Source organism: Lissotriton vulgaris, chromosome 4_1 (assembly GCF_964263255.1).
Source record: "Lissotriton vulgaris chromosome 4_1, aLisVul1.2, whole genome shotgun sequence".
In the NCBI taxonomy this organism is placed as follows: Eukaryota; Metazoa; Chordata; class Amphibia; order Caudata; family Salamandridae; genus Lissotriton; species Lissotriton vulgaris.
The window spans coordinates 94549803-94571472 of record NC_141691.1 but is presented as its reverse complement, the minus strand read 5'-3'; positions in this window follow the sequence as shown (position 1 = coordinate 94571472).

The following is a 21670-nucleotide window of genomic DNA, read 5'->3' as shown; positions in this document are numbered from 1 at the left end:
GGAACTGCTTGCAGCTTTTGATGACCCAAATTAATTCTCTCACCTGAATGAGAGAAAATAGTTGGTAAATCAATTAGGCAATACAGTAACAGTTGCATATATGCCTCGTTAAAAGAAATACTAGACCTCTTGCGCTACGGGGGTTTCAGCTGGGTTGTTGAGCAAAACATTGACTTTCACTGAGGGCTATTCATGATGGGGAGGCAGAAGTTTCAAATGGACAAATTCAGCTTTTCCTGATTTTTGAAGGTCTGACAATTTGGGCCTTATTTATGTGGCCTTGCAACAGTTTTACGCTTCTGTCAGGTATAATGTATGCAGGGTGGGCGTTCCCACGTAAGTAAGCCTCGTAGAACTGACGCAGTGAAATCTATGAGATTTCACTCCGTCACTTCTAGGGTGCAAATGCGTCATAAACATACGCCTGCCTCATGGCAGGCGTAAGACTGACGCAGGCCCTTTCACATGGGACTTGCCCATGTGTAATGACCCATTGCTAGATTTGCGTCACTTTTGTGGCACACTTCAGCAATGCGTCACTTTTGTGCCTGCAGATACGTCAGAAATACTGACATATCTGTAACTCCTTGTGACATGATGCATCATACTGTAAATATGACGCATCCATCATGTCGCAAGGAGAGCGCACTGAGAAGTGGCGCATCGCTGCTTTCAGGCAGCGATGCATCACTTCTAACAAATGAGGCCCTTTGTTTCTATGTATTCAAGGAAATAAATGTAAACTTTGGCATCTTTGGAACAAATCCGTATTCCCACAGGAGACTACTGTAGTGAAGAGAATTTGCTCAAATACAGCAGCATAGGGGGTGCCTGCATCATTGATTCCTTAGCCTCAAGTTCTACCTTATTCAATTCCCTATTTTTCTTTACTCCCCCAATTGTTGACAATGATTCAGAGGGAGTTGTGGAGATAATCCTAATAGTTCCTTTTTGACCAAGGAAATCTTTTGTTCCTGAGATTTAAAAGATCATTGTTTTAGCCCCCTTAAAAACGTCATATGATAGCATCTCCAATCTTTAAGGGATCCCTTTCTCCCCTGTTTGTTTCTACCAGGCTGAACGTTGAGCGGACACTACTACAGCACAGAGGGCTACAAGAACTGCTTGCCAGATCTATTCATCTTCATACAGGCCTTCTACACTTCAATTCCATTCACTTCTTAACCTCGTTTTCAGAAATAAAGTATTAGGAAATACATTCTTCCATTTCTCTCAAATTTCACTATGTTTATCAATTTCATTGGGGTGGGTTTCAAAAGAATTATCAGCCTCCACTTTGTGTGACCTGTGGGCAACAATTCAAGCTTTTAGCGAACCACAAGGAAAGGCTAGATTCTGGGGAACAATTTGCTTCACATCTCCTGAACACCTTATACATTTCTTGGCCTGTTGCATGTTTCTTCACACCTTGGGGTCAACCCCCTGTACTTACACTCTTCAGGGGCTTCCTTTTGGCACTTTAGAGTCAGTAGATGTTAAGTTTTGCTGAATGAATGTATACTTTTTAGTTGCCTTTACCTCAGCGAGAGGTACTCAGGGCCCTATTGTAGAGAAAACGTTTTCTTTCTGTGTTTCCGGAGAGAGGTTTATTAACAGTGGACACTGCCTTGCTTCCAAAGATTATGTCCTTTTTCATTTCTCACATGAGGGGATTTTTTCTTCATTTTGGTCATTTCAATGTATGTGTACTCTTTCTTATCGGGTCACATGTCCCTCCCGCCCTCCCTAATAGTTCTGGCCATCTACTGTTTTGGATAGTTTCTGGAGAATGCTGGAAGTGTCTAGCCCATATGACACCCAGCCAAAGGGCGGAGCTAGTTCTTGCAGATGTTTTCACTCCTAAATTAACTTCAATGCATTTGCACCAGTTCTGATCCATGCCTAGGGGAAGATGCACCAATTCCGACCCACGCAAAGGAAAAGTTGCCAGAGTTCGTTTGAGAGTGCATGGGTTCTGGTTGTGGAAGCCTCTTAGGCCTCATTCCCAAGGGTCCAGGACTGGAGTGCCACCACTTGGCAGGGCAGACTTACAGCTTGTAGAGTCCAGATTCAGGTGGTTGAAGTCTTTGATATCCCAGAGACTTAGAACAGGAGGCAAGTAATCAAGCACTTGGAGTCACTCTGGGTTCAAGTAATGCAGGTCCAGTCCTTCTCACCCAGGCAGGAGAGCAGCAGACAGCAGGCCAACTCTGCAAAGCAAGAGTACAGCAAGGCAGAAGTTCAGCAAAGCAACAGTCCAGTAGAGTGGCAGTCCATCCAGCAGCAAAGCAGCACTTCTGCCTGGCAGAGTAGTCACAGGTTCAGAAGTGTACTGAAGTCATGGTATCAGAGGTCCAGTACTCATAGACAGTGGTGTCTTTGAAGGGGGAGACACTTCAAAGAAAACCTTGAAGTGTAGAGAGGTCCTCCCTTCCTGGCCAGTCTCCAGACTCACTACAGGGGGATATACTGCCCTTTTTATGGGGATAGGACACAGTCCTTTCAGGTGTAAGTTTGAGGCTGTTTCCAGCTCCTCCCCCACTTCTACCAGGAAGGCCCGTCAAGCCCCACCTAGGATCCCTTTGTGTTTGGCTGTCTAGAGGGAATGCACAAAGATGTCACCCACCCCAGACTGAACAGAGACAGGTAGCAGGCACCAAATGGCTAAAGTTAGTAAATGGCAACTTTCTAAATGTGGAATTTCCCAAACTGTAATTTAAAATGCTCCTTTACCATAAGTTGTGATTTTAAAATATGAGTTCAATGATACCAAACTTGAAAAGTGCATCTCTTCACAATTGGTAATTACACTTAAAAAATAATAAAATAATCTCAATCTTATCCTACGGGAGAGATAGGCCTTGCAGTAGTGAACAAATAATTTGTAAGATCTTCACTGCCAAGATATATAAAACCTAAAAGTACATTTCTTGCCCTTTAAATACATTACACACTGCCCTGTAGGTCATACAGGGCCTACCCTAGGAGTGACTAATATGTACAAAAATGGAAGGTTTAGGACTGGCAAGGTTTATCACGCCAATTCGAAGTTGCAGTGTAAACTGCAATGGAAGGCTTGAGTCATGGTTAGAGAGCTACTTACCTGTGTGGCACAATGCATGTTGCAGGCCTTCTAGTATCATTTATTTTACAGGATCAGGGCACATGTAATGCACTTCTCTAGTGACTTATAAGTCAATTAAATAAGCCAATAGGGGTTAAGCCAATGTTACCCTGTTTAGGAGAGAGAGCACAAACACTTTAGCACTGGTCAGCAGTGGTAAAGTGCCCAGAGTCCTAAAACCAACAAAAACAAAGTCAGAAAGATAGAGGAAGGCAGGCAGGCAAAAAGTTGGGGGAAGACCACCCTAAGGCTGTCAGGTCTTAAATGTGCCCCCCAGCCAGATAGTGGGGAGAGCTACTCAACCCCAAGGAGCTCTCTTCACTAATGCAGAAGATTCTGGAGAGACTTTAAGCATTGGAGTGGTCAGACCACCAGCAAGGCTCCACCATAAAGTCCATTCCCTGTTGGGAGATGGACCAAATCAGCAGTTTTGGATTTTCACACCTCATATGCATGAGCCATCCGAGGGGTCTGTGGTCTGTCTGAACATGAAGGGAGTCCCAGACAGGTATGTTCTCAACTTCTTCAGTGCCTAGACCACAGCAAAAGCTTCTCTTTCAATGGTACTCCACATCTGTTCCCGTGGAAGTAAACTCCTACAGGTGAAGGCTACCAGTTGCTTTAGGCCCTCCTCATTCAGCCGTGCTAAGACTGCCTTTATGCCATGCTCTGAAGCGTCTGTCTGCACAATGAATTCCGTGGAGACGTCTGGGGCCCTGAGCACAGGTGATGTGCACATTACGTCTTTGAGACAGTCAAAGGCTTTCTGACAAGCCTCTGTCCAGATCTTCTTTGAAGATAGCTTAGTTAAGGGGGAAGCAATGGTGTTATATCCCTTAACAAATCATCTGTAATAGACAGTGAGGCTTAGGAAGGCTTTAATTTTTATTTGGGGTTTAAGTGGTTGCTAGACCATGATGGTTTCAATCTTAGCCTGGAGGAGCTGTACCATGCCTCCATCTACCAGGTGTCTCAAATACAACACAAAACTCTGCCCAATCTGGCACTTACTAGTGTTGCTGGTTAGGCCTGACTGTTGCAGGGCCTAAGGCACCTTGTGTAGATGATGCAGGTGTTCCTCCCGGCTAGAACGGTAGGCAGAAATGTTGCCTAACTAGGCCCCATAAAAAGCCTCATTACCAGCTTGGACCCTGTCAACCAATCAGTGGAAGGTAGCTGGCTATTTTTCAATCCAAAGGGCCTCATCCAAAACTTTAAGTGGTCCTCTGGTATTGAAAATGCGGACCTCTCTTTGGCCCCTCAGTAACAGCGATATGCCAGTATCCTGATGTAAAATCAAAGAGACTAAGGAACATGGCAGCGCCCAGCCGGTCGATGAGCTAATCAGCTGTGAAGATGGGTGGGGTGTGCATCAGTCCTGGTGACTGGGTATACTCCTCCGTAGCCTACACAGAACCAGAGTTCTAGTGTGGTGACCAGAGGGGCAGCCTTTGGTACCAACACTACAGGCTGAACAAGGACTATTAGAGGGCTTAATCACCCCTAATGCTAACATCTTGGAAACTTCCTCCTTGATTCTGTCTCTCACCCTCTGAAAATCTGTTAAAAAAATGTTTACAGGGGGCTCTCACCAAGGTCATCTTCATGGACACACAGATGTGTGAGTCCAGGAGTGAGTGAGGGCAGTGAGGCGAACTGTTCCCGCCACTGGTAACAGTCCCTCTGCTGTTCTGGGGTGCTTGTGGAAGAGAGTTTGATACTCTCCACTGAACCTTCATGTTCCTGCATAGAGAGGAGGTAAGGTAGAGGTGCACTCTCTTTTTCCACTCCCTCATCTGTCACAAGGAGCTCGCTCACTTCAGACCTCTCAGAGTGAGGCTTTAGTATGTTTACATGGAGCAACCTCAGGGGATTTCTAGGGGTTTGGAAATCCACCAAGTAGGTTGTCTCCCCCTTACTTTCCTTGACCTCATATGGGCCAGTCCAGCGGTTCTGGATAGCTCTAGGCTCTCCTGGTTCCATGACCCACACTTTCTAGCCAGGCTGAAACTCCACCTTCTGGTAGTACCAGAGTATCTTGACTTCTTGGCTGGCCTCTAGATCACATTTCGCCTTTTTCCAGAAGCGGGGCATCCAGTTGTAGACAGCCAGCATATAATTGACCACATCCAGATAAGGCTCCAAGGTCCCCTAACACAGGAGTTCAGAGGGGCTGAACCCAAATCCTTTCTGTGGCACTTCCCTGTAGGGGAAGAGAAGGTATGGCAAGAGGACGTCCTACTTTCGCCTCATGGGCTCAGGCACGCCCATAATCATGCCCTCTAAAGTCTTATTGAATCTCACCACAAGACCATTGGTTTGGGGTTAATAGGGTGGAGTGAACGTGTAAGTTACACCACACCCATAACACATGGACTTCATGTATGCAGACATGAAGTTAGTGCCTCCGTCAGACACTACTTCCTTGGGGAATCCAAAACAGGTAAAGATCCCCTCACAGCTCCAGTAAACACAGGTGCAGTCACTAAACTCAGAAGGATGGCCTCTGGGTGGCGGATGGCATGGTCCACCAAGACCAGGGCAAACCTATTGTGTGAGGCCATATTGGTTTCCAAGACTCCAATGATGTCAATCCCCACCCTTTCAAATGGGGTGCCAACAACCTGTAATGTGATCAGGGGAGCTTTGTGCGTTTCCCCTAATTTCCCAAAGCCTCGCAGGTGGGGCAGGACCTGCAGAATGCATCTGAGGCTGTCTCAATTTGGGGCCAATAGTAGTAGCAGACAAGCCTGGCAAAGGTCTCATCTTGACCCAAATGTCCTGTCAAGAGTATATTGTAAGCCAATTCGATAACACTGGGAGACCACCAGCACATGGACTGCCCCAGCATCAGGAACCTTTGGCTCACTCTAAAACTCTAAAGGAGATCGTTTTCCAAGTAGATGTATGCTTCTCCAGAGGCTTCACCTGCTGCATGGGCTGAGGTCTGACACCATAAGCCCTCAAGAGTGTGATGCTCTTTCTGCGCTTGGCGGAATTTCTCCACCATGGGTCCACCCTCAACACGCCAGATGGCCATTAATGCCATTAATGCTAACCCACTGCCTATACTTTGAAGTATTTGGAGGCATGTGCCAAAAGTCAACCATTTCTCTTTCATCCAGGGAAACTAGGGTAATTTCTGTCCGTCCCCAAAGCATACTGGGATTGCCCCCAACCCAGAGCTGCAATCACCCATGCTGCTGTCCGCTCACTGGTGGGGGGTTGTGCCCTTGTGGAACATTTGGAGTCAACCTTGTTGTGCCCATATTTATAGCACACTGTACATTGGGGTACAAACCTCCCTGTCTTATGGTCAAAGAACTGCTTCATCTTAGGATCAGCTTGGGATTGGTTACCACTACTCCCTTGGCAATTTTTTGAGGGGCCTTTTATTAACTCCTTGCTCTTAAATGTTTCTTCCCCCTCTTTCTTCTGTTGGGAACCCTGATCACCTTTGTCGGTGTACCACCTCCTGATACCTTTATGAACACTCTGGTGCCAGTCCAGAGGTCCGCCTCCTCAGCAAGCTTCCTGGAGTCAGTCAACTTACTGTTCTCTATATGCTGTCGCAACTATGGAAAAAAGACTGCTGTCTCGTGATCAAATGGTACAACCCATTAAAATAACTAACTTTCCTGCCCCTCACACAGCCATTCAGTGCCTTACTGGAGTAACCAACAAAATCAAGCCAGGATTGGTTGGGTAATTTCTGACTGTCTGGAATCTTTTGCGATACTCCAATCAACTGCTGGAAAAAAAATGCTTGCCCAAGGAAGAAACAGCTGTGTTGCCTCAAGAAGAACTAGCTGAACACATTGTTTGAGGAAGAAGCAGCCAAACAAGCCTTACCCGAGCATAAAACAAACAAATTTGTCTTGTTCAAGGAAGAAGCAGCTTAACAAGTCCTGCCCATGGGCGGAACAGCTGCACCCAACTTGTTCGAGGAAGAAACAGCTGAATAAGTCTTGCCCATGGGAGAAACATCCCAAAATGTCTTGTTTGGAAAAGAAACAGCCGCACAAGTCTTTCCTAAGGAAGAGGAGGAGAACAATGAGTCAGTACTTCATGGATAGTTTTCTGTTCTAGCTAAACACACTTTGAGATCAAATCAACCTTCTCAACCTACAGAGGAAGAGGAAGAGTTAACTCCTGCAGCTCGAGCTTTGCCTATACTTGGAAATGCTGAGTTTTATCAGCATATCTCTAAGCACAATGATTGAGCATTAAAAGAGGCAACTCAAGATCAACCCACAGTGGAAGACTTAGCACCCACAGCTCAAGCTTTGCCTGCGCTTGGTAACACTGAGTTTTATCAGCATAACTCTATGCACCTAGATCGGGCATGGACAGAGCTAATTCAAGAACTTAACCAAGAGGGTCTAACAGAGAGGTAGGTGTGGCTATTGAATACAACACCGAGCACTGTGAACTCAAGTCCATTATAAATTCAAAAATGACAAAACACACCACCATCAGAGTGGAGTGGAAAGCAATAAAACATTACCACACACTCAATCCCATAATAAAAAGTGCCCTGAAGCAAATGAACACTCAATTCCAAGTTTCTTCTCTGGAGTCCCCATTGTGTGGACATAGATCCAAATGTTTGCAGTAAGTGGGCAACCCCATATCATGTACACATAAATACCCACTTTTCAGGGCGGTGTGGTGTAGTGTGGCATGCTCTTGGTATCTAAATTGTGCTAACTAGCCCTGGTGAGGTACGGAATCACTTTTCAGATAGGTAAAATGCTCCTCCAGGTGCCCAAACTTGCTGCCATCTGAAAATTCAGGCTGGAATTGAGTTCTCATGAAAACAAATGTTCTTTGATTGCCAAAAAGGGTAAGACAGTCATTGGCTCATCCCAACAGATGGCAATGCCCCAATAGCATGACCTCAGGCATAGCATTATTAAGTGCAAGCCACTCTTTTCGACCAAGCCGTGTGACACCTGAGTGAGGTACTGGTATTGATCTAAGATATTCACGAAATTGTGGGTTTTCCCCATATCTCACCTCTATGCAGGCCCAGGAGATGTTGCAGCTAGATTTTAAATAGTTGGGGAAATTGTGTGCTATACCAGTTGACCCAAATCCGAGATGAAGTGGAATAGTTACATTTTATTTGCTGAACTCTTCCCACAAGTACAGAGCTAGACCGTTAATAATCTTGATGGAAACGTGGCAGACAGATGGGGCATACATTTGGACCTGCAGGGTAACTAATTTGGTCAGAGGCAGATTTACAACTTTTTGGAATTCTCGTAACTTTTGGACTTCATTGACCTGCTTTGCAAAGATTTTGCTCTTACTTTCTCGTGGAATACTCCTGACTAAACCTTTAAATCCAGTAGTACGCCAGGAGCAAGTCTAGAGTATTTTTGGCCTTTACCTAAAATCCAGGATTAAGCCTGGAACACCACAGGGGAATGTATGACTGTGAAATCTGACAAAATCTATGTACATAGACAGCATTCATTTCACTTCTTCTCCCACTCCTCTCCCTGTGGGCATCATGGATACTGCAACTTATCGACCGTATCCCCCTGCCAGTAAGAACCCGTACCCCTATGCGTATGTACAGCCATTCTAGGTACCATGGCCTTTTTACCCATTGGAATCCCCAGCTTCCCTCCTGCGCGTATCTTGCACCCCCTCTCTCATGTATAGGCCATGAAACCCTCTCCCTCTACGCGATCCTGATGTGAAAGGTAACCCTCCTGCTTGACCCAGGCCTTCCCCATTTCCCTCTCGAAGAAGCATCCTTCGCCTCAGCTGACATAGCCCCCCCCCCCAGTTGTATCTGGCTACCCCTGTTCTCCCATGTACAGGTCATAAGATCTCTCTCTCTCTCTCTCACTGCGCGACTCTGGCCCTGCACGCACCCTGATCCCCCCCTCCTTCTCCTCACATGAACAAGTCATAAACCCTCTTCTTCCGCAAAGCCCTGTCCTTGCGAGTCACGGCCGCGCCTGACCAGCACCTCCTCCCCTTCCATGAATGTCCCTCTGTTGACGAGCCTTCCCTCCACGCTCGATTGTCCACGCAGACATGAATACCACTCCTTTGATGACCCCTACCCCCGAGTCCGGCTGACCACACATGTCCGAGGCCATCGCCTAAGCCAGGAGATACCATTTACTGCCCTTATTGTATGCCTAGCCACCCCACCCCCTGGGCCATGATCAGGCGCACACATCCTACGACACACTCAGCTGCATGATTGCCCTCCCCTCTTATCAGCAGGTCAAGGGTCCCCATTGTGAATGTATGTGGAATAGGATCATCACGAGGATTATAGGAATGTTTTCCTTTTGCGACACACTGACCTGATTGTATCATCAAATGTTCAGCAAATGTATAAAAACCAGAGTCTCACGCTCACTTGTTAGAGCACCTCCCGAAAGACACTGTGTTTCGTGTCCGAAATGACATGCTCTCCTCATGAGAAATAAACTCTGTTCTTGATTCCTGCTCCCAGCGCCCGTCTCTTTATTTGATAATTATTCAGAATGGGAACTGAGAGGCGGTTTGCGCCAGCAGCCTGGGCATCGTTAGAATTATGGGCTCACTTTCAACATGACGTTACAACGCATACCATCACAAAGCAACTTTTACAACGCAACATCCATTACAAGGCATGCTTTTACAAAGCATGCCATTACATCCCTGATGCTATTAGAATGCTTCCCATTACAACGTAAGTATACGTAAGCATTTATTTTTATTAATATTAAATTATTTGTAATATTTTAAATTTTTTTTAATTAATTTAAATTCTTTAATAATTTTATTTAATATAATTGTATTTTCTATTCTAACTCCTGGGGGGTGTAATATTAGGGTAAGTGTTGGATAGTGTAGGGGTTTAAATTACTATTCTAACTCCAGCGGGGTGTAATAGTAGGGTAAGTGTTGGATAGTGTGGGGGTTAAAATTACTATCCTAACTCCAGAGGGTGTAATAGTAGGGTAAGTGTTGGATAGTGTAAGGATTAAAATTACTAAGTTAAATTAATTTATATTAAAAGTAATTTTTTTAAATATAAATTATTAAAATGATTATTTAATGAATAAAAATTAAATTAAATTAATATTAATTAATTGAAATACTTACACATACTTACGTTTTAATGGCATGCGTTGTAATAGCATCTGGGATGTAATGGCATGCGTTGTAATAGTATGCGTTGTAATGGATGTTGCGTTGTAAAAGTTTTGTTGTAATGGTAGTACGTTGTTAAAGTTGTGTTGTGATGGCTGTTTCCCCCACAGGTATTTGTCACAGATACTCATGGCAAAAATCTTTTTGAATCAGGCCATGTGCCTGCAAAAATGTGCTAGCTGCACATTTTACAGAGACTGAAAACTTTTCAGAATTCATTATCTCAAGCTAAAACATACATGTTTACATATTCTCATGAGAATAAAAACATTTTTCCCTTGGAAAATTTTCTTCAGTTACACTGCCCCAGGAGTGAATCTATCACAATTTCTAGGGTGGGCAGACCTCTGAAAGATGTCTGTGAATACCCGTAGGTATTTGAAACGTAAACTTCCCAGACTTTTCTGCCCTTGAATCTCCATGCAGAGTTGAGAGCTGGAATGTCAAGATAGGAAGTGACATGACCTCAAGGAGAGGTAAGGGAAGTGACGTAAGGAAGAAAGTGGTAAGCTTGGGTAAAGCGTTTGTAAGAAAGAAAGAAAAAAAACAAGAAATCAGCAGGCACTAATCCTACCATGTCTGCATCATCTCTTGTAGGGTCCGCCTGCTGAAACTACACTCCACTCCTTCCTAGACGAAGGGACATCTGAGTCAAACTTATATGCACAAATAGCTTAGTGAACTGGCCTTCATTGTTCAGACAATGGAGCCCATAATATTCAATACTAAGGTAAGCCCTTCAGCCACTTCTTTTTATACACTGACCAGGACAGTGGTCAGAGTCATCTTGCCCTGTGTTGAGGTCCAGTCCATAGTGGAAGTCAAGTCGTTCTTCCTTCTCCGCGATGTCATGGTGCTTCCTGTCCACCACCTATCCCAATACCATGCTTTGAATCCCTCTATGACCAAAAAGAGGAGTGATTTTTTTCAGATTTCAAAATAGATAAATCTAAATGATAAAGCCACAGACAACAAGTTCAAAAGATTTTTGGCCCTTTGATGTCTCTTTAAACCCAGACCACCAGGACATCCTGCTTCCTCCACTCCAATATGGCGCCCCCATCTTTCCACTCTCCTCCACCCATCCACCCTTGCATATAAACCTCAGCGGCTCCCCTTCGAACCTGCTCTGGACCTCTCCTCCCCTTTCCTTCCTCCCTTCTTTCTCTTTTTCTGTTTCGCGATTGTTCACTAGTCAACGGACATAAACCTGCGATTATCGCGCATTTTAGAACTTTTTAGCTGGAAAAGTTTATAACTGTAAAAGTCTAAATGAACTTTAAGATAGATATTAAGGCATTCACTGTTTAAATCCACTGTGTATTTTAGTTTTGTCGACATAGTTTTTTAAATTAGGGGAAGGATAGCACGACATATGGTATCTGAAATCTCTGAGGTATTTCAGATTTATTAACATGGTTTTACGAATTAGTGTTTTTTTTACATCATGGTTGTAACTTTGCAATGGTTTTAAGTAATCAGGCGAATAAATAAATACATAATAAAATAATTGCACTAGTGTCACAAGAACTAACAGCTGTGTATCACTGATATTGAGGGGGCACTCCAAATATTTACAAAAGTGATCCTAAGGTGCACTATGTGAGGGTTCAGCGCTAAAGCACCGTTGGTGACCACCTGAGCTAGTAACGAATGCTCTCGCGGGCAAGTAAATCTCAAAATTCTAAGCAGCTGACACCGGCAGGAAAAAAAAACTTAAGGAACTCTGGCCCACATGCATCAAGCACTTTTTCATTCGCAAACGGTGCGATTCCTTAAAATCGGCCGTTTGCGAATGCAAAAGTGCTTTTTGGGATGCATGAAGCAATTTTAGAATTCGTAACATGTTTGCGAATTCTAAAATTGCGGGTGCTTTTAAGAAGTCGCAGATGTGCGATTTCTTAAAAGCAATGCATCATTATTTTAAAAAGTGAAAATTCGCAAATAGGGTGCCAAATTTACCGAGTGGTTGAACCACTCGGTAAATTTGGAAAAAGTGTTTAAAATGTTGAAAATGCTTTTTTTTCAACATTCATGTTACGGACACACATGTCCTTAGGACATGTGTGTGTGCAACATGATGCGAAAAATACATTTCAGGGGTGCATGGGGGGGTCCTTTGGACCCCCCCCATGCACCCATGAAATTTTTTAAGTGCCACTCGCAATTTGCATTGACTCCTATGGGCCTTTTGGCCCATAGGAATCAATGGGAATTGCGAAAATTAACTTAAGAATTCGGTATTTCTTTGGGATTCGGTAAAAATTGCGATTTTTACCGAATCACAAAGAAATACCGAAAAAAATGATGCATAGCATTTTGCACTTCTTAATTTGCCATTCCTTATTTTTCGCAAATTAAGAAATGCAAAATGACACATTGATGCATGTGGGCCAATACTTCATTGCCAGCAGGATAAAATACTCAGTGAAGGCTGCAGTCGAAAGAGAATCACAAATATTGTATTCTGTACTGCTATATTATGTACTGCTCTGCTGTGTTAGCCCCGCTACGTTATACTATGCTCTTATAGTATACAATGATATGCTATGCTATGCTGTCATGTTATGTTACGTCTGTTACATTACCTTGGGCCATATGTAGGAAGCCTAATTGCGCTCGCAAGTGCTGAAATTCGTAGAATTTCAGCATTTGCGATCGCAATTAGGGCAGTGTGCTATGTAGCACACAAAAAGCCACATGCAAAATAAGGAATCGCAAAATTTGCGATTCCTTATTTTGCAATTGCATTTAAGGAGTAGCAAATTGCGGTTCCTTAAATGCAATGTAGGAAGCACCCAAGTTGTGTGAATTGTGGCTTAAGGAATCACAAAATACCACCAACGTCAGGTTGGTGGTAAATTGCGATTTCTTTGAAAAATTCACTTTTTGGCATTTTTCATGTGGGTCACATACATGCCGTTAGGGCATGTATGTGGGCCACATGTGCACACATGTTAATTTAAGGGGTGCAACAGGGTGTCCTATTGACACCCTTGCAACCCTGAAATTGTATTCTCAATTTGCGATTCTCTAATAGAGAATTGCAAATTGAGAATGTCTTCCAATTCATTACTATGGGCCTTCTAGCCCATAGGAATGAATGAGAAGGTATTCCTTATTTGCGAATCTCAATTTGCGATTTGCAAATAAGGAATAATTGGGATTCGCAAAAAAAATTGCTAATCCTACCTATATTTCGTTTTGCGATTCTCTAATTGTGATTCGCATAAAATCGCAATTTGAGAATCGCAAAACAAACATTACCTATATATTGCCCCGTATCTCATATTATGGAAATGTAGGTGTTTCTAAGACTGATAGTCACATTGTAATGCATTAAACATGAAGTCCTGAACATTTTTTCTTAAACCTGTTCTTCAAAAACCATCATGGCTTAACCGTGTTAAAAATACACATGATGTGTTCAAGATAAAGAAAAGTCACACAAAATCCTCACCGGATGGCTCCTAGCTGCAGTCTGTCTGGAAACTATAAAGGGCTCTCCGACCTATGTTGGAGGGGCTGGAGGAAGAGGGGGCATCATACACATGTGGGGTCCTGCCCCAAGGATCGCTCCTATGGAGATGAGATGATACAAATGGTGGAAATAATCATTAAAGGGACAGTTCCAGCTGATCTTCTCCTCCTGCTGGGGTCTCTGGGCTAGTGCTCCATACACCCGCTCACAGCATCCATGGGCATATTGGTATCGCATCTCCTTCTAGTTTTCAGTCTCGTTCCAGCACAGTTCTGCAAGCAAGATGTGACTTCGCCACTGTACCTCTGGTGGGCGAGGTCTGGTCAGTATACACAAACAAGAAAGTGACCGCCCTAATACCGGACATAGAACATACATTTGTCAAAATATGGACACCTTTCGGATCTTCATGAGAACAGGTAAACAGTATAGGGATGGCCTGTACTGGCCTTTACTCAGAGAGTGCCCTGGAAACCAAGTTTTGCACCCTCTCCCTCACTTTTCTTTGGACCTAAGTCATCGGGAGACCACTGCAGGGAGTCCCAGAGTCCCTCTGGAAGTCTGTGCCCTGGGCGTGGACCAAGCTTGCATATGCTAAAGGCCAGCCCTGGGAAGGCCCAACAGGAAGACCATCCACTCTCCAGTGTTTGGGAATGGATGTTGTCTTCTTCTGAATATGACTGGCACCCACACCATTGCCCACCCACCACTATTAAAGCAACCGAGGTACCACGAACCCTCCACCCCATCTTGATAATACTGCTCTGCAATGAACTTTGGTGAAGTTTAGATTCCTTTCTACTGTATTTCAGTTTAATGATACTTGAACCCGTTTAGGACACTGTCAGACGTGACTGATCAAATCCGCTGAACATATAAAGTATGATGGGTGTTTTTTGCTTTATCTTCATATGTCAAATATCTGTGAAATAAGTAAGGCTTTCAAAAAATAAACATGATACACAAAGGCAACAATAAAAGCCTTAAATGCACCTAGAGTAATTTTTAGTGCACACACACATCTCATGAAGCCTGTGGGTAACAAATTCAAGATTCTGACACAAGCCTACAAACCATGCACAACCAAGGACCAGCATACTTTAACCACTGCCTGAACTTCCACCGACCCTCCAGACAGCTGCGTTCTACCTCCCTATCCCTCGACATTTGTCGCAGCAACAGTGGAGGTTGTACCTTCCCCTACCTCAATGGTAAATTGTAGAACAGCCACACCACCTGAGGACATCTCCCTCCCTACAGGAATTCAGAAGAGGGCTCAAGACCTGGCTCTACGACTAAGAACCCCGAGCAGCCTGGACCCAGCACCCAGATACACTCTGAGGGGCCGATTCACAGAACTAATCTGAGATAAAATCCTAAATTTACTACTTTTGGTAACTTTACTACTACTAAATGCCTTCTGTGAATACTGAAAGTAATAAGTTTAGGATTTTATCTCAGTTTAGTAGTAGTAAAGTTAGGAGTCCGAACTTCACTACTAGTAAATGCCTTCTGTGAATACCAAAAGTAGTAAGTTTAGGATTTTATCTCAGTTTAGTAGTAGGAAAGTTAGGAGTCCAAACTTTACTGCTACTAAATGCCTTCTGTGAATACCAAAAGTAGTACGTTTAGGATTTTATCTCAGATTAGTTCTGTGAATCGGCCCCTGAGTGACTATCGTGCTATAAAAAATCCGGACGATTGATTGATTGATTGAAACGGAGGGAACATAAGTGCCTTGTGGGATTTTAGACGTAGGACCTGAAGAGCATCCCTAGTGTAACACGAATGCGCACGAACATTGAAATGAAGCATGTTCCTGACAAAGAAGGTATTATCAATTCAACCTAAAACTGGACAGGACAAAAGTCTTCCCTTCCCTCTCTCCTCCCTGTCCATCATGTGAGGACAATACTACTGTTTCTCCTCATTGGTACATGTTTAGCACCTGAAGACATCAATGAACAATTGAAAGGTGGCAAGTAAACTTTCCCAAAGCGCCTGTCTCTCCCTTGAATTACGGCACCACGTTGCAATTAGGATCTTTGAATTCATCTAGCTAGAAACAGTTTTTTTGTTGAAAACTGTAAACTGTGCAGCAGATGGTGAAATGTACGGCAAGTGCTGTAAATGCACAATTACGCAGAGATCACTAGGGCTGGGTAATCGCATAGTTCCAGTTGCTCTGAGAGTAGGTGAGCATTATGGCGCTAGAGGGACAGCTGAAAAGTAAGGACGGGCATATGGACAACTCGAAGCAGATTGCTTGCTTAGCCTTTTCAAAAATATCAAGGAGAGATGCAGTCTATTTTTGTCCGGCTATGCTGCTAACAGTGGACCATCATTTTGTTTGCTACTCCCTTCTTTTAAATCCCATATTACTTTTTGGCATGGTGCATCTTTTAATCTTTACCCAATTAGTTAAATAAAAAATAAGCAAGGGAAAACAACCTATCTCCACACAGAAATAGGAAAAAGTACACTTGTTAAAGAACTATCATGAACTAATGTGTGTAAATAACTCCTTTTGTGCTCCCCTGGCTTCTTCTGTGTCGGAGGGGTTTGGATGGACAAAAACATCAAAGGTTCAGATGGACACTTGCTTAAGTTGGCAGTAATAACGTAATTCCAGTGCAAAATCTGTTTTGAGCTGGAAAGTTGCCTGAAAGTAACACAAAGCAGTGCCTAGCGCTGTTTTGCTGTACTTTGCGTCAAGAGGATATACGATGGGCAGTATATGGGCATTCCAATGCAACCATCCATGTCTTTTTTATGCAAAACCCTATTTACAAAAAAAAGGTAGACAAGGCTTTGCATCAAACAATAAGGCTGTTCTAACATTTGCATTGTAGAGAAGAAACATTTTTATTTCAACTATCTTTTCCTATTTTGCATGGGTGCTGCATTGTGCAGCACACATCCAAAATGACAAAAGTTTTAAAGTTTGTCTAGGCATGGTATTTTGTCCTGGAAGGACAGCCTTCCAGTACAAAACCTATGCTAGGCGTGACACAGACACCGGTGTGTGTGTCACTAGGCAGGCTGGCTGTGCAGCTGCGCTGGGGAGAGAGCAGGCTTGTGCTATATCTCAGTAGCCCCTAGAGTAATGTCTTTCTCTCTCATACAATGCAGTGCAGCAACTTTGGTAAGACATTTTAGTAACTATACCCCTATGTTCTTAAATTACCGTAATTCAGATATTTTCAGCCCCTTCACTTTCATTCAGGGTGGGTGTCATTCTCGGCATATGAGTCACAAAGAAAAAACGTTAGACTTGTCATTCAAGTTTGGGTGGAAGGGAGAAATGGAGGGGCTTATTTACAAGCCCCTTGCGCCGCCTGTGCACCCCTGTTAAAATGGAAAAAAGTGATGCACCGGCGGAGCAAGAGGCTTGTAAATAGGCCCCCGAATGTTTAGAGACCCACACGCTTGTTTTAGGCGAGTAGGTCAGTGCAGTGAGTGAGTGTGGAATAGAAAACACTGATATGAGGAGTGCGCCAGGGCTCCTGGGAGGTCTCACTGCTGCTGCTAGTTGCTGCAAGTTAGGATTTAGGAGTATAATAGAGCTACACTTGTGTCCCATTCATGCAAGAGCAGTTGGTAGGGGCTTCATGACCGGACTGAGGGGTGTGGCGTAGATCCACGCGGGTCTCAACACAGGAAGAGCAATGGGTGAAGCTTCGAGTCAGGTCTGCGATGTGTTGTAGCCGGTGTACAACTGTTACCACGCATTTTTTACCACGCACTACACTTACAACGCAGCCATTACAACGCATACCATTACAACGCATTGCGCTGGGGGGCGCTCTAGGATAGGGAATAAGTTTAATTTTATATCCAACACCTTCCCTAGTATCCACGGGGACTGGAGTTGGAATATAAAATTATACTTACCACTATCCAGCACCTCAAAGCGCTATGCGTTGTAGTGGTATGCGTTGTAAATACCGCGTTGTAACGGTATGCGTGGTAATGGTATGCGTGGTAACGTCATACATCTGTTGTAGCCCTGCTGCTGTGATCCAGCATTGGATGCAGGTCAGGAATAAAGAGTATGGAAGAGCTCATGTGTGTCCCATTCATGCAAGAGCAGTGTAGTGGCGGTCTAGTGTTCCGTCTCTGGAACAGGAAGTGCGGGAGCAGGAAGCGGAAGGCGGCCATCTTGTTAGTGGCGCCGAACGCAGAGGAATACAGTCACGGCTCCCGGCGCTCCGGGGAAATAAAGAAGTTAAACAACTTCAAGCGTCAGTGTAGTGCTTTACACATTTCCACAATGGTGACGAGGCATGGTCTATAGACCCCGCGCACCACTAGCGACCCAATACGGCACCACCGGCGAGACGAACCGCCGCCGGCACCCGGAGCGTGGCAGAGGAGCCGAGGGGCACCAGGAAAAGAGCGCGAAAACACGCTAGCGCTCCAGAAGGGCACAACAGACCCAGAAGTAAGCCGATTTATAACCTTCTGTGGAGAGAGGCTTGGAGGGAGCAAATCTAGCACAGGGCTGCGTAGTGGGCACAGGCAGGATACACAGAGCCATAATCAGTGGTGCACCTCACCCCTGGCTGAAGCAGAGGTGTGCCCAGCAAGCTGGCGGAGCGGCGATCAGGCGAAGAGGTGCCTGGCTCGACGAACCCACCCAAGGGGAACAGCCTACAGGCGTTACCCGGTCCCTCTGAGGCAGAAAGAGGGGAAGATAGCGGCGGTGATCGCGGCGAAGGGGACACAGCCAAGCAACCTACGCCGGGGAGCCCACCTAGTCGGGCGATCCCTGTTCCTGCGAACCAGAGAGGTGTACTCAAGATGACTGCCCAGTCCTCCTCCCTCACTCAATTGGTGCCATTCCTGGCAAAGAGCGGAGAACCGGAGATGCAATGGGAAGACTGGAAAAGGTACTTCCTTAACTACCTCGATGCATTGGAAGAGGAAGGTGATACTCCGTTCTCCAGCAAGAGAAGAAAATAAATACTGTTACACAACTAGGGCCCAGAAGGGATAAGGGTATATGATACCATAGTCAAAGGCGTGAGGGCCGCTACGGACACAGACGTCTTCAGCCACGCCATTGCAGACCTTGACGCACATTACAGGCCGGTTGTGTGCGTCGCGATAGACAGGTACAACTTCTTTCAAAGGAAGCAGAGGAGCGGAGAGATGGTGGACGAGTACGTCGTGGCCCTACAGAAGTTAGCCCTCACGTGTAAGTTCGGCACGCTGCACGATGACCTAATCAGAGACCAAATTATCATTCACACATCCAGCACCCACGTCCAAGAAAAACTGTGGGTAAATGGGGACGCCCCCCTCAAAGAAATCTGGGCGATGGTGAAAAAGGCTGAATTATCCAAACGATGTGCACAAGCTGCCAGGAAAGAAGCAGGTGGTACGCAAACAGTATGCAAGATAATGACGCCGGTGAGAGGCAAACGACCGAGGCAGAGAGACCAACAGAAGAACCAAGATGGACGACGATCAGCCCAAACCAACCAAACAGACCAGAGGACGAACAAAGGGGGACGACCGAGCAGCTACAGGTGTGGTAGTGCTTCACATCTAGGTAACGACAAAGCGTGTCCTGCGTTCAGGGCGAAATGCTCATACTGCTCATACTACGGAAGCCAAGAGGGGCGATGGTCAGGTATGTAGACCAAGAGCAACAAGAAAATGCAGACGACCAAGAGGAAGATGAAGACCTAGAAGAGGTCCTCTACATCGATGTCCAGGCATTGGAAATGGAAGGTTCAGATTTGGACAAGCCCAGACTAGACATGCATATTGGAGGGATACCCATAGAGATGATTGCGGACAGCGGAGCACCCATCTCCATCATACAGAGACGAGTATGGGAGGAGAAGTTCGTCTCCAAGATTAAAGAGAAATGACACCCAATGGACTTGAGACCGGTCACATACACTGGACAAAAGATTCCCATGTTGGGATACTGCCCCCTCCTGTTCGAGTGCAGGGGCCGCCACGCAAATTGCAAGCTGTACATTGCTGAGAAAGGCCCTTCAGCGGACTGAGGTGTGTGACGTAGCTGCACGCGGGTCTCAACATAGGAAGAGCAATGGGTGAAGGCTTCGAGTCAGGTCTGCGGTGTGTTGTAGCCCTGCTGTGATCCAGCATTGGATGCAGGTTGGGAATAAAAGTATGGAAGGGCCCATGTGTCTCCCAGCACTGGAATACCAGTGGGAGGTTGATCATGTCAGGATTAAGGTGTATGAAATATCTGCATGTGTGTACCTGTGCTGGGAAAGCAGTCTGGGGGGGGACACTTCAGGTAATGGATTTAGGTGTTTGGCAAAGGCACATGTGTACTCAAAGATCTGTGCACAGGTGCTGCAAGTAGCCTCTGTAGTGTACGACAGAGCTGCGTGTGGGCCCTAGTAATGGAGTACAGCGGTGAGAGCTGAAGGTCAGGATTGATGTGTGTGGCAAAGCGGCATGTGGATCCTAGTACTGGATCAGCAATACTGGTCAGTGTTGGAAAGACCTTTCAGGCAGACTGGCACTGCCAGATGGGTGAGATTTAAAGGGCCAATGTGTGGGCTGTTTTTCTCTGGTCCTGTCACAGGACAAACACAAATGGCCCACACACTGGGCCTTCCAATCTGGCCCATCTGGCAGCGCCAGGCTCCCTGCAAGGCCTTGCCGAAGCTGGGAGTGAGGTGGATTGCAAGAGCATTGGGAAGGTTTTGTGAATAAGCGTTTGTGGGACCAAGAAGTGATGGCATAGGGTGGAGTGCAGCAGTCCAAGTTTGAGGTGCACTGTACACCTGCTAGTGCCCCCAAATAGTGGTTGATCCGTGGGTGGGTGTTGCATGTCAATGATCAGGAGTATGGTAGAGCTATGTTTGTGTCCTAATAACTTAAGACCAGTGGTGGGTACTGGCATGGACATTACCTGGGGAGTTGCGTGGGGTTGCAACTGCCACCCCCGACTTTCCCATTGTGGCACGAACCACTGTCCTTGCCACCCCTGGCAACAAAGGTAGCAGGTGCTTGACCCAAACACTAGGAATTACTCTGTTGTCTGAAGTCTCAAAAATAGCTACAAATTCTTTCCCAAGTCTGCGACATCTGGGTACCTAAATGACAGCTCTGTTCTCTTGCTGGAACACTCTAGGGTAGGCCTGAACCTGAGCATTTGAAAGTATTGTGTGGGCAGTTGAACCAATGCATAAATATATGATGACTGCGCCTAAGCATTACAGGTTACAACTGGTCATATGTAGTTGTTTCTATGCATGCAATTGCTGTACTTGCGCATATAATAGCTGACCCGGGGCATAGTCTGGCATCCCATTAATTGATATGTTGTTGCAAACTAAAATACCCTTTTACAAGTTTTCAGAACCTTCTAGTGATTTTATTGATCTTCCACTTGTGCAAGGTCATGCAACCTAATTTCCTGTGGTAACAAGGGGGGAATGAGACTTGTGATGTCACTTCCTGTGATGACATCAGGAGTGAAAGTGCATGTGATGTCACTTCTGCTGCCTCTGGCATTTTGGTGAATCGACGCCCATGCCTGACACTTTTTTTTACTGCTGCAGCCAATGAGAATAGCCCTAGGATTAACTGCGTATGACTTACGTCTGAATCTGAAATTTTGCAGTGACCTATGGACCACTGCAAGACTACCACATGCAGTTCGTATGTTTCTTCTCAGTTGCATAGTAGGTAGAAGTGGAGCCTTTAGAACAGCAGATTCGCAATAGGGGTTTGCTTCTACTTAATGTAAACTGAAGAGAAGAAAATGGTCTTACTTTAGTTGGATGTCACATTATCTATTGTTGGAAACAGGAGATTGTGGAATTAGTTGCATGTAAATTGCCTGGCATTTTACCTAGTGGTGGGCAAAGAGAAACCTACATCCCTGAAGTGGGAAATCTTCT